Raw genomic sequence first — 15,159 nt, forward strand, 5'->3', positions numbered from 1 at the left:
AGCTGAATTAATGCATTCTTTGTCTATCAGTGATATTTGGTGCCACATTTGCTTCTTGTATTGTTTTGGGCATATTTATTTATTCTGACTGATTCTGTCTCCCCAGAGTGAGCTATTTCCCCAATCTCACTTTCTCTTTTATTTCTTGAATAAATACAAAAATAAATATGCCAGGAGAATGCCTCTCTGTGATACCCTACACAAAATCAAAAGTACTTTTTTTTTTGCTTGCTATTTACCAGTAACTCATAAAACACATACTTGACAGTGCTGACTGTCATCTGAGATGAAAATAATTTTTAATTAATTTTTTAAGAAGCATTATTCTCATCCTAATTTTATCAATTTCAAACTTATTTTCCCCTATCACTTCAATAACCTTGCTTATGATTCCAACAGGCATGATGATTATGAGATCAATTTAATTTTTTGAGGTATTTCTTTACTTAAATATGTCTTCTGAAGATCTTTCCACCTCACAGATTAACAAAGGTTAAATCTGCAACAGGATTTAGCTGTGGAACTGCAGATCATTACAATATTTTGGTATCCTACCACCATCCTGTTTCCCAGATCAAGGCACAAAGTGAGCTGTGTTCTTAGCAGTTGGCTCAAAGCAGCTAAAAGTGAGTGGAGAACCCTCTGCTTTCAGCAGACTGCTTGCACCGTGTTTCACAGAGGGACTTAACTGAGTGTGGATTTAGACTGCATAAAGTTCTTCCTTCTCTTCTGGAGTCACATCTGGAAATCCTTTCCTGAATAAGGCACCTATACCAAGACAATAATTTCCTGAAAAATAAACACAGTAGGGGGCTTTTCATTCCATTAAACCTAGCTGCCTGGTTAAAGCAGATCTGACTCCCTTAACTACATGAAAGGATGCAGGTGATCTGTGTTTAACTGTGTCCTTCCATGCCCCACTCAGAGCCTGTTGGGATAGTACACTAGCCATGAGGGTAGATTTTGGGGAAAACAATTCTAGTTGCTTTTAAAGCCTTTTTGTATAAACTACTTTCACATTCACTTGAAGGAAGGAGTAGGAGCTGGATTTCCCTGGTGAGTGATTTAACCACCAGGCATTCTAACTCCCTCTCTGGCCTAATGAATATTTCATATTTTATTCTGTGGAACAACATATTATGCAATCATTCAATTAAGCACTGTCTCATAATGCATATGCACAAGGTGTTATTCATGAATAACACCACTGAAGCTGAGAGGCTTGTTTTGTAAAATAAAAAATGCCATTCTTCATTATTAAGCACTACATCTTTATTGTTCTGTTGTTGAAAGCAGAGTTCACATTTGGAAAGAGTGTATCATCCAGCCATTATTGAAAACATCACTACACCCCAGTTAACTTCCACACTAGAATGGAGAGGTTTGGAGAAAAAGGATTGTGGTCTTTCTCCATCACCTGAAGCATCCCCATCTCTCTTTAAACATACAGTCATCTTCAAGGAGAGGGAAGACAAGAACTGGAGTCCAAAGAGCAGAAATATCAAATGTTGGGTATAGGAACCCAAATGGGAGGCAGGGATTACAGAATTTCAGGAGACATGAATGAGTGAGGAGAAGGAGAACAAAGAAGAACTGAAATTTCAGGGGTGAGAGACCATTGTCTGACAAATCCTTCCCCCCCCTGCCCCCCCCATCTGAATAAAAAGAATTGGCGCCATTGACTCATCCTCAGGGAAGAAGCATAAGGGGAAGATGAGAAAATTTACTTGTCCCATAAAATATCAACCTAAGTTAAATGGCTGTTATGGACAAGAAGATTGCTTATCTGGCAAAACCATTTGCTGTTTTTCAGGAATTTAGTTTGCCCTGCTTCAAAAGTGGATGGGTCTAGACTGAAGAGGCCTAAGAAAAGGAAACAATTTGCCTTAGCAAGTGTCAGAAACAGAAGATTTTGACACCCTGAATTAAATAACCATGCTAGAAATTTTTTAATTTTGCATAAAGCTTGGATTATATTTTTTAAAACACATTATAGTGCCATCTACGAAGATGTCAACCAGGCTTTTAACAATATTCTAAAAGGTATTAAAATGCACTGGAATCTGTCACAGATGGGTATGCTGGGATGGCTTCAGGTAGCTGGACATACCTTCTGGACTTTCTAAACACCCCCAGTGCTCATGGATCTTGCTGAACAGAAATGGCACATGGGTAGGCAGTCAGCTCCTGGGAGTCTGCCACATGAAAAATGTCAAATGTGAGTTGGGCTAAGAAGCCATATTAGAGTTTGATTTGTAGTTAAGGGAGAGGCAAGGGGAAAGGAGACAGTGATGGGGACAGTAAGTGGGATCAATCTGTCCTTTAGCTCCTTAGGTAAGGTAGCATAAGGTCATGCATAAATATCTGTTGCTACTGACAGTGCAATTAAGGGGCCTGATTCCCCATTACAGGAGCTCTTACACTTCAGGAGTGCGATTGGTGTATACAGGAACTCAAGGAAGAGCTATGTTTATGTGTTTTCTATAACTCTTTTGTTTAGAAGGTAATTAAGTCTTTAAATTTTCAAATAAAGACATATGTTTATATGCAATTTTGACCTTGTAGAAGATAGAAAAATTGTGATAGTAACATGAGTCAATTGTAATCATAGGTGTTTATCATTTAGCACCACCATGAAGATACAGGGAGACAGAGTAGTCAAATGCTTGTAAACTCAGCTATAGTTGCCAAAAGATACAAAAATATAAATTTAAAGTCAGTTTTCTCTGTATTTCAGTTATATGGTATTACTAAATGCTGGCATGAAATCAAGATCCCTGCTTTTTCCATTCTCATTCCTATACTGCCCACTTTAAGTCACACTAATTTTCCTTTTCAAGTTTTAAAGTACTCTAACCTTTTGTTGTCCTCTTTCAAAAATAGTCTTCTATAAAAAGTTCATATTGATCCTCTGCATTAATCCTTGATGAGAACTCCTGCATTGAGCTAGTTTGGCCAAATTTCCTTTCCAAATTAAGTTACTCAAGGTCAAAACTGCTCCTGCTATTCTCTTCAAGCATAATGTAAACAACTAGACTTTCAAGACCTGTGAACTTGGACTAGGAGCATTGCTACAAGTCCCTAAGTCATTGCGCATTTCAGTTTTCATAAAATTTATGCACTTCAGCAACAGAGAACTAAAACCCCCACAATTCTCTAATAAGAATTAAATACCCACGACTGTATTACATCAGTCAGCACTTCCTGAAAGTTTCAGAGACTATATTATCTTTTGAGATAGTATTGCAGTGTACACATGACAAGCTTGAAAAATTGGTGATATTATCAGTGACCATATAGAATCCAGAAACACATTTTAGATTGTATTCAAGAGCACCACAAGTTTTGCTGTGCACTTAAAATGGAATGCAATTTATAGGGTTTAATTAGAGTACTTCAGAAAGTGACCAAAACTGAAAAATCCAGAGTGCCTTGATGAATTTAGTGAATTTTTATAGCTACAGCTGTAGGCACCTCATGCAGGTAAGATTTAGTGCTAAGTTTATCAAGTCAAAGGAAAACTTTTCTTCACTGCATTGATTAGGACCTTTCTCTCTAATCATTTAGTAGTCAAGCCTCACACCATCAAGCCTCACACCATTTTACATTGTATTCCCGGGAGGCATCACTATTTCCTGAGTGATGCTTTCTCAAGGAGATGCAACTCACTTTCATTGTGAAAGGTCTGTGGGCATCAGAGCAAGGTTGAAAAAACCAAAAAGTAACTGAGTAAAGTTTAGCATTGAAATTATATTTAGGAATGTAATTTAAGAACGTGATTTTGCATTAATTAGTATTTAAGTTCAGTTAAGGCCTTTGAAATTGTCACATGCTGTGGGCCCTCTTTTGCCACACTCTGTTTCATAATTATGTTCACAAAAGTATTCTGGTTATAAGAATAAAACCAGAATCAGACATTCAGAAAGAGTAAAGATTACAATCTCCTTTCACCACATGTACTTACAAGCACCAATCTTCACCCTTTTTTCCTCCTAAAAATGAGTTAATTTGCAATTAATAATTTACTACTAGCCTTACTGTGTGTTTAAATGTAAATATTTTATACCGTCCTTTTAATGGAAATTTTTTTCTTGAGCTTATTTTAATGTGATTTTATGCTACACTATGAGATGGACAAATAAGTTGTTTTGGCTGTTCCTTTGTTCATTTTTGCAGTAAAACTCTGTTTTTTACTGAAGTATTGAATCATATTAGAACTGAAACTTCTGCTTTTTGGGGGGTGAAAAGCCCTTAGTCAGTATTTTCAATAAATTTAATTTCCAAATATCTTAGAAATAGTCCTGACTATTTCATCCTTCTTTTGTGCTAGAATAGGAAAAAAAAACCCTCTTCTCTTTGTATCTCATCCTGTCACCACCACTAGTTGAGGTTAACATATTGTCTGTCTACTTTTAATAGAAACATTCCTCATGTATTCTAACAAATCACGTATATCTGAATTCTACATACAAAGCTGTAATTCCATTGAGAGTTTGCAGTGACATTGATAAATGATGTCACCAGAACCCTTTGCTTGAATTACAATCTTAATTATGTACACCTGGGTTCTTAGCATTCCTTATATTATTTCTGTCATAGCACTATCTTGTCCTATTCTTACTCTGATGCTAATTTGTTTTATCAGTAGCCAAAGCATTGCAGCTTAGCAACGCCTGTCCACACTGTTTAAATGACTGTAAATTTCTTCCTTGTTATTACTGTTTTAAAAACTGAGTGCAGCAGTAAACAACAAAGTAAATTTTTGCATGAAAATTATGCAGGTTATATGTAAAGTTTTTGGGAGTTGTTTTTGTTTTCCACAGAGTTTTCTTATTTAGGACTATCCAGCATTTCAGACTGTTTCTAGTTGCTTCATGTCTCCTGAGAAAAGAAGAGCAAAAAGGTTTGGTTACTCAGTTATTTTTGTGGGAGAGGAATTCCCACATGGTTGAAGGTGGGAAACACTGTGTATTGTAAGCCTGAAAATGAGAAATACAAGTTTCTTCTAGTTCTCATTCTCTTGGGTTTTTTTCTATATTCACCTTGTGAACCTAACAAGGATTACTTTTGTCACAGAAAATATAAAAGACTCGGCTTTGAGTACATGTGTGGCCAATAGAATCCCTTTAAAAATGATCAATCAGGCTGTGGCTTGCTTCGCTCTGGAAGCCCCTTGAAGAGACTGGCTTACAACAAAGGTGATTAAAAGTTCCCAAATCCAATTTATCCTCCTAACATTTAAAAAATATGAAGAAAGCATAGAGTTCCAGGATATAACTTGTATCTGTTCCTTATGTTTATTTAACTTGAAGAATGTATGTCCTGTATTGTGCAACACTCACAGTCACACAGTTGCAAAAAGTTCAGAGCTAAATGCTAGAACATTACTTTTGAACTTAGTCTTTAGTCAGGCAAATGTATTCATGATCTGGGTCAGAGCTGAAAAATGACTTGGAAGATGTTGGTTCTTATTCCTTTTATTCTATTCTCCTCCTCCTTTTATTCTCTTTTTGTTTTTTTTCTCTCTCTAAGTTTTCTCTTACTTCTGTAAGAGAAACCCTCTAGAAAAATGTACATTTCTGCTCCCTACATGGCCAGACTGGCCAGGATTGAATATTAACACTTGTCTTCCCACCATCACTACAGATCACACATTCTTTTTTCTTTCTGCAACAACAATCTGCAAAAGCCTGAAACAATAGGAATGAAAATGCTCTGAATTTTCGATGTCCCTTTACAGTAATATCAGGAGAAAAAAAGTATTGGGAACAGAAATCTAGACAACACTATCATAAATATAATTCTTGTAGCAAAATACTTTTAAGCAAATATTTACTTACCTTTTAATTTAGTCAGGATGACTAATGTATTTACTTGCATATGACCAATCACATACTCTCAAGCCTACGCTGAAAAACCAAGTAGTTCTTGTCTCAACCCTCTGCCACTTAAAATTTTTACTTAGATGATTTTGCTTGCCAGTTGTTACATTCAACTTTATAGTCTCAGTTCTTTTTCATGAGATAAATAGGAACAAATGGGCCTTTGAACTTTTCCCACACTGTTTCTTTAGCATTAGGTCTGTTCTGATGGCTCTTCCTGTCCCAGAAGTATAAGACAAGTTTCTTCAGAAAACATTCAGTCACTCTTCCATTCCCTGGAGAGACTGTAACTTTTATGGTTCCACAGCCTCTAAAATGCTAATTAGACCCTTATCAACCCATGAGTTTTAATTCTGAACTTTGTAAATTTCTCAGTTAATCCAGCCTCTGTCACTAATCATGACCTTCTGGAAACTGCACAAGCCACCACAACAATGAATACTGAAAGCTCTTGGAAGCTGGCTCAAAAGCCAGTACTGTCAGGTCAGAGAAAATCCAAGCCCGCCTTTGCTTTGCTAATCCTTTAAACACTTGGATCAGTTTTCAATAATCTTTTTCACACTTTGTAGGGATCTGCTTTTCAGACTTTGGCATCCAAAGCCTGCTTTGACTTCAGCCAAGGTTTGAATTGCATGTTAGTTGTTTTAAATATACCATAACACACCACTTTCCCATTCTGCTATCCCTTACATTTTTGAGTGCATAAAAGGTGGTTTTTTTTGTGCAGCAGAACATCTGAAGAGTAGTTTTTACTCTTCAGTTGATATATATGCATGTGCACACACATGAAAATTCGTGTAGATGCTCTTAGTGAATGACCTTTTTTTTACCATCATTCCAAGGTCTGAGTAATGCAAATTATTGCCTAAAACTTGGAGCCCACTCTTAAAAAAGTGACTCAAATAAATAACAAGATAAAGCACAGATACTGTTATAAACTGCTGGCAATATTTGAAAAAGGTAAGCTCCTCCTGGTTTATTAGTTTTACTTTGGTCTTTCTGTGATCCTCAGTAAAAAAAGTGAGAAATTAGGGGGAAAATTATTGCTGAAAACTTAACATACATGGCCTACTAGGCAGAGTTTAATCCACATAAGGTTCCTTAAAAAGCAGTGAGCCAATAAACCTAAGTTAAATATTTGGAGTTCAGGCATGTAAAGCTCCATTGAATTAGAAGTTTTACAGAATCTCAGTGCTAACATACATTTCCACACCTGGTAAAAATTCATGTACAAAACTGACTCATGTTAGAGAGAAGAAGCAGGGAAACAGATTCCTGTGGCAGGGATCCGGCTCTGTAATTTTCCTATTAATTTGTGTTTGTGGAGATGGAAAAAGTTTCTATGTAACTAGAGAACCTAATGGGACAAGTTCCTTATTATTTTAAAATTAGCTTTGTCATTGTTGAATAGTGCTTAAGGGTAGTTCACATAGAATAGGTATGGCCTGGAACAGAAGTAAATGAAACTGTCCCTGAGCTGCTTATTTTAATGGTTTAAATGGGAGTTAAATCTCAAGCTGTGTTTTTCCTCAAAGACTGTGAGTTAAGACCAAGGAAAGCAGGCACATGGACTTGTATGGCTTGATTTCTTTCTGCTTATTGTGAGCCACTAAATGAATTTTCTTTTTTAGCTCAGTTTCAAGCCTATTTGGAAGTGACATCAAAACAAAGGTGTGGAGCTGACCAATACTTCACTGCATATTCTTAAGGTCCCTTAGCTTGAAAGGAGTTTATTTTTTCCATCTGTATTTATTCTTTCTTTGTCTTTTGTTTCCTTCCTCCAAAATACACTTCACCTGTCTCCCCATGTTAGAGTGGACTCTTCCTTACACAATAGATTTATTTTTATTCCAGTGTTGAATGGGATCCTAATTAGATAAGGGTCCCTTTAGTGCTCTAGTACTACAAAACTTTAATAACAGCAACAGCTGATCTTGCAATCAAGCCCTTACGACCTGTTCTTGGACATGAGATGTATATAAATTCAACTGAATTTAAGAGTTTTAATTTGTCCATGCCCTTCTCAGGGGGGTTGGAACTAAATAATTTTTAAGGTCCCTTCCAACCCAAACCATTCCATGATTCTAGGAATGCTGACACAGATGTATACTTGAAGAACTAAATCAGATTTTTTACATTTTGTCTCAAATAGTTTGCTTAAATTTTTTCAGGTTCATCAATGAGTTTTTTGGGGGTGGGGGAATGAAATGTCAAAAGCTAATACTTGTAATTACTTTTTTAGCAAGCTCTATATATACAATGACTTAAAAAACCACAAAGACAAAAAACCCACAGAAGACAAAAAACACGAAGAAGACACAAAACTCTACATCAGTCAGCATCTCGTAGGACAGATTTTCTAATCTCACTCTGAGATTCTAAAATAATAGGATACCAAGAATACCCTGGTGAGTGGCCCTTGCCCTGACCATATCTGGGATGCAGGCTCACTCACAGTCATCAAGCAAAGCTCAGTCATACTGGGTGGCTGCTGCCACCACACTCTTCTATCTGCATTTCCTAGTGGAAAGAAAATTATTTCTATCCTTTCTGGTGCACTCAAGTTGTAGGAATGGGAAATGTACTGCAAGCAAATGTCTTACAAAAATGGAGAAGACAATGCCATTATGCTTTTCTCTTCCCAGAAGTCATGTGTTTGCCATTTTCTCCAATTAGTGCACAGAACAACTTCTTTCCTCCACATTCCTCCTCCTACTCGTTACAGTATCCCCACCTTTGTGAGTCCCAAAACCAGAGACCCTATCATTAATCTTATTTCCCAAAGTGTTTAGGTCCATGAGATCTGGCTTTAATTACCAGCCATGAGAAGAACTAATTACCCTGGCCTAACAAAGACAGGATGACGGAAGGGGGGTGGTGTTGTGAGAATCTGACAGTGCACATCTTGGCATATTAGATATTCCCATTGCTACTTCTCTGTCACTTGAAAAGAGAGATAAAAAGACAAGTATGCAGGAGTTACTCCAAGTTTACAAATGCCTCCAAAGATACCTCTGTGGGAATTTAAGTTTGCCTTGTGGGAGTACTTGTAGAGTGCAGAGAAAACAGATAGCACTTCCAACAGTGAATGCATAATCATAATGAGTTGACCAGTGACTCAAAGCTGAGCTATGCAAGACTAAAATAAGTATTACAAATGTGGGAGTCTATAATTCTTAATCAAGAGACAAAATGTTTCACTGCTTTAAAAGTAAATAAGCTACTTTTCCTTCTGTCAGCTGAGGTTGGATGTGGCCACATCACTTCTGAAAAGTTCTCATTTTCTGTAGAATTGGGTTATTTCATAATACATTTAATAGCTCAAAAATATACTCTTTTTTAAAAATAATCTTCTTGTTTAGCATGGGAGACTGGAACACTGAGTTACAAATAAGTACTTTACATTGAACGAAGCTACAGCTTGTTGAAGTTAAAGCACTTCAGTATTTCAGTCAATAAAACCTGTTGTTTCTCTGATCCTTCTATGTACATAAATGAATTGACTGGGTGATTTAAAGTATCAAGTGCAACACAGGAATAGCATTTAAAGGGAAGATGTGTATGGCAACTTTATGTTACTTAGTAACTGGGACAATAACATTAAAAATTATAAGTGAAATGGGAGCCATTCCAGAAAGACACATAATGTCTGAGCTTGCAGCTAAAACATCTTGCTGTACATTGAGTTTGAGAAGGAAAAAAGTTGTATCTTCTCTGGAGAATCTGGCAATCAGCTGTTGGTTTTGGTGGTTATTTGGCTCTTGGTTGTGTTTGTTTGATTGATTAATTTTGTTATTGTTGTTTTGTTGGTGTTTTCTTGGGTTTTTTTGTTTTTTGGTTTGGTTTTCCTTTGTTTTGTTTTGTTTGGTTTGGTTTTTTGGTTTTGGATTTTTTGTTTTTGTTTTTGTTTTTTTTTTCTGACTGAAAACTGTGGCATAAACACATCTGGCACAGATGCGGCATGAGTTTCTGCCCAGCAAGTCACCAGTGGTGCTTCATCTTCCCTTGCTCTCATAGCCCAGACTGCTTCATCCTCCATACAGATCCCAACATACTCAGCAGTTCTTCCCTAACTGGCAAATCTGTATCAGGGATATTACTAATGCTTGGAAGATCAGGGGTATTACTGATGCTTGGAAGATACCACATTGACAGGTATCATCAGTCATTCTGTGCTGCTTTGTGATTTTAAGGTATCTGAAGTGGTCCAAAACCTGGTTTTTAGCTGGGGTTCCAAAAGCAACGTTTCCATGCTAATTTGCTGCTCTGCCTGATTTAAAAGATGCTTCTTCCTACCTAGTTTTAATGTTAACTACTGAAAAACAGTGGCTCTTTTATTGGCCAGAATGGTATGCAGCAAGTCCTTTCCTCCAAAGTGTAGTCTGCAGAAGCTATCCCACTGTGCCACCACACCCAAAGTATTGGATCACCTTAACTCAGCTGCTAGGTGGTTTGTGCTACACTATTAATTACTGCAAGGTTTTTAAATTTATTTACTTCAGTAAGATTTTGGTCCATTTACTATGATTCATTACTCAATCTGTGGTGTGGAATTAATAATTTTTAATTGTCAAAATAGCCATGGCACCTATGATATAAGAATTAGAAAAACAGTGGATATCTAGTGAATATAACTGGGGTCTGAATTTTCTTTAATTGATTTTGTATAGAAAGCCTACCCTTTGAGAGATGCTGTTCAGAGCCAGTAGCATTTCATTAGTTTGGAAGAGGTAGGAAAGGGAGTGCTGTATGACAAAGTATCCTGTGGAGTTTATACCCCAAAAAGTTTCTTCATTAAAGTTCTTAGTGTAAATTTGTTTTGGGTTGTGTTTTTTAAATACACTAAAGATGCCCAGATTGCATAGAGAAACTATTTTCAATTATCTTGATGCCTCCAAACAGGCAAACTGTGTTGAAGAGCTGCTGCGTCAATGGTCTATGCTGCAGCTGACTCATCATGACTTTCATGCGCACATAAAAGTAAACAGAAAATTTTTTGTTTTGCTGAGTGCTGTGCAATCCTTCATGTATCTGAATCCATCATCCATCTGAAGTTGTCTACAATAAATATATTAAGTAAAAATACATTAAGTAACACAATATCTAATGCTTTTCCAAGTCTTATCAATAATGAATGCTGCAAGTATTTGTATATTCACATTGCTGTTCAACGTTGTGTGACAGACCAGAAGCAAATTACTCCACCATGAACGGCCTGCAAGAGACCTGGGGTGGTAAGTGATGCAGACTGTGCAATGGCAGAAAGGAATGCACATTTCTGAGCTCAGTTCACTTTGGCTGTAGGCAAGCATTTATTTTCTGCATTATATGAAAGACTCAAAGAAGTTTTAAGGCCTGTGTAATGCAGAAAGCAAACCTCTCTGGTCATAATTGTCTATGAAATCCAGACTAGGTATTCCCAGTTCACAAATACCAGCTAATCTATTTTTTTCCTCTCATTTTCATGGGACCAATGGTCATAGGGAGTTGTGAGTTTCACACAGGCAATCATTTCTTCACTTCCTGTGCCTGAAGTCCAGTGAGGTGCAAAAGATCAACCCTTCCTGTCAGACCAACCAGACCAACATGAGGAATGTGTGTGTGTATCATGGAGAAAGTGGGAGGGAGGAAGGGAGGGAGGGAGGAAGGAAGGAAGGAAGGAAGGAAGGAAGGAAGGAAGGAAGGAAGGAAGGAAGGAAGGAAGGAAGGAAGATGAAATTATTTACAGAACATCATGCAAGATTCATAAGCCAGTAAACAGATAAATGAACTAAAAGAATTATGAAATATTTCTTTTAGAAATAGTTTATAAATTATATTTTAAAAGGAAAGGTAAAATGTGACAGAACCAGGAATTATTTATAATAAGTTTCAGGTGGACTTTCTTCCACGCCTAATTACTTAATGTTCATTTTTCTAGTGTGCCTTCAAACTAAGCACTCCTACAAGATTTTTTCTTTTGAACTGAAAACAAGGATTTAAAACAGTGAGCTCTAACACCTTGACATCGAATTCGCTCCTGCATATAACATGACTGTTTAAATACTAGTGTCAACAAAATCTTTTTTGAACAAATAATGACTTATCACCATATACTTTTCACACCATCTGTTCTAAAACAATTCTGTCTCATTGAAATGGTGAGTTATTCCAATAAAAACCCTAAGCAATTTGATTGGGGGAATTTTATGCAATATTAACAGGGTCATCAGACAGACAGTGTGGGTAACTACTTGATAAATATGTGTAAGTAATAAAATAGCAATTATAGCAATTAATAGCTATGGGGTAAAAGCAAAAGAAGATCTATGTTCTGGCAAAAGACCAGAAGATTATATAGATAATTAATTTTAAATGTAGATAGTATTTTTCACCCTAGCAGGTTCTAAACTGGTATAAACAGTTTCTGTGAAATGCCTTTATATATGGGGTAGAGGAGAAATAGAGCAGCTGTTTATTGCTCTACAGCAATGCTGTACTACACAGCTTTGGAAAGGAAATGAAGAACACCATTTCTCTGAGGAAACAAGAATTCTCTGGGAAATTCTCTGGGGAATTTGAGGGTGCAGAGTATTTTTACCCAGACTGATTTTTGGCCAGGCCATCAGCTTTAAGATCTTTGTTCTCATGTGACATGAAATCTCTGAAATTACCATAGCCAGCAAGGATATGTTTGTCTTTGTAATAACACTATGTAAACCACAGTGTTTCTGCAAATACATGTTGCACCCAAGAATCTGTAGGATTTAGAAAAAAGGGTCCCAGAAGGCTGTGATCCCACTTCCTCCCAGTTCTCCACTTTTCTTTGGGAAGAAGTTGTTCAACTAATATGCCAGCCTGGCCTACTGATGCTCTAGTCCTGAAAGCACGTGTTGTGGAAGAAGGGTCACAAAGCAGCCCCACCACGTGGTGCAGGGGTACTAAACACCACCTATCACTTCAGTCAGAGTAAACAGCTTGTAGATGTGTCTAGTATTAAATTCACTTCAAACAGCAGGGAGCGGGTAACCTACTATTTGAAAAAAGAATGTGAGCTTACAAATCACCCACTATTGAGGGGCTCTTCCCATCAGACCCCAAGCCAGCAGACAATCTAGCTTTCACTTTGATGGTTCCTACAGCATTGAACTGGCTTTCTTGCAAAATCCCATTCATTTCATCTCTGCTTATTTTTGAAACACCCCCCCAGGACCCTTCCTGCCCAAAATGTGTTTGCAAAGTTACTGTGGTCATATACTAGTGATCCTGTTTTGTCTTGGTTGGGTTTGGGCTTGGCTTTCTTCTTCCTATTTTTTAGGGAGGTCTTATTATTTTAAAAATAATAATTTCTTTGCCTTAATTACATTTAATTTTATGTTGGTCTTAGTACTACACCACTGAGAACCAAAAACCCCCCCTACTATGGTTTACTTACCATTGTTTGATATGACACCATTTACCAAACTTTCCAGACAGCAGTGATAAACAATAGATTTGTGGACCACTAAAACATGGTACCTATTTCTAACAGAACTCATGGCAACCTTGCTGAAATCAGTAATATTATTATTTTGGCAAAAAACAGTTTAATTCTCACCTGACCAGCCAAATTGGAAGAAGATAGGTTTCCAAGGCATTTTTCCACTGGGTACAACCAGAATGTTACCAATATAAAAACTCGTGGCCTTTACTTAAGAACGTTTTTCCTTGGATGATTTAGGAAGTTTTATAGTATTTTATCACTGTTGTTCTAAGTTAGCTGATTTGTTTTAAGGTTCTTTGAAAAACTTAAATATGAAAAAGGAAATGAGATTCCTCATTTTCAGAAAGTTCTGAATGTACATGTATACAATATGTAAAATCTTTAATGCAATTAACCTACCACTAAGCTAACTGGGAAGTTTATTGGGAAGCTCTGTTCTCATTTTCAGTGGCATCTTTTTACATCACCACACATTCTCCTAAACTTCCACATGCTTCTAAAAATTTATTTTAAAAGAACAAGCTAGTTCTATCCCGTGCTAACACATCAGTGCTAATTTCTTAGTTAAACATTATCTGTCACATGAGCCAGTCACCCCTGAGGGTTCATTTTTGTGTGAGGACTATTCTGGAGGAGTATTTTTATTAGGATGGATTCCCTGCCTAATTTCACTACAGTAATTAAAAAAAAAAAAAAAAGAAAGAAGAAAAAGTTACTTTTACAGATATGCAAAGCCTGTGTTTTGGAGGTGCTTGACTGTGTGTCAAGAAAAATAGCAAAATACAAATTCTTATATTTAATATTAGGCTTGTCAACATGATATATGTGTGTTTTACAGGCATTTTAATCTCTAGTTACTCTGATGTGCTTATGGTGGAAAATAATACTAAATATAGAATCATGCCAATTAAAATAACTCCTCTACTTCTTGTTAAAAAACTTTGGATAGCTGTACTTTAGAGACACAACTGAAGGACATATGAAGTTTTGAATCTATTGTAAACATTGTGCATTTTGACATCGACCATTTGCCACACAGCAAATATTTCACTGTTACAATTTGCATGGTATCAGAGAGGGGAGGGAGAAACAATTGTCAGTAGGGTGAGGCACCTTTTTTTTCTTTGCTGTTAAAATTATATCAAATCAGACAGTTTTATATTCTAGCTTCCAGAGTAACTTGTAATAATTTTTAAATTTTGGGAATAGATGGAGTCCAGAATTTGGGAGGAGGCCTTAACTTCCAAGAAGATCTGGGCATTTATAGACAAGATTCTGGAAAATAAAGTTGGCTCATCTTGACAAGTATCAACTGTTCTCTCCAGACAGTCTTTATCTCTGCTTGCAGAACTCTCACTTTCATAAGAAGGAACATGAAGGCCAAAGAACACAGAACAATGTTCTAGAGGTAAGATTCAATATCCTTAAAAAGTATCCTCTCAAGGGAGGCTCCAGGAGACCCATTGCTTGAGTCATTTAAATCTAAACTAGACAAAACTTCAGAGAGCACACTATAGGGAGCAGTTTTGGATGAGTGGAGGTTGTACAAATTGATTTAAGAAATTGTTCCCATTCCTTGCTTCTGTGATTCTGCAGCAGCTTCTAAAAGACGCAAAATACACAGAGCTTCCAAAATAGTTGAGCACCCACCCAATAGGTTGAGCACCCATCCAATGGGTTGAGCAGGTATCCAAAGTTTTGTAACTACATGTAGAGGAATTAATTTGTCATTTTAATATACATCTTTTTTCTGGAGCCACATTACATAGGCCTTGTTTCAGTTATGCCATAAACGAGGGCTAGGCACAACAGATA

Source organism: Passer montanus, unplaced genomic scaffold (genome assembly GCF_014805655.1).
Source record: "Passer montanus isolate IOZ18808 unplaced genomic scaffold, ASM1480565v1 scaffold16, whole genome shotgun sequence".
NCBI lineage: Eukaryota > Metazoa > Chordata > Aves > Passeriformes > Passeridae > Passer > Passer montanus.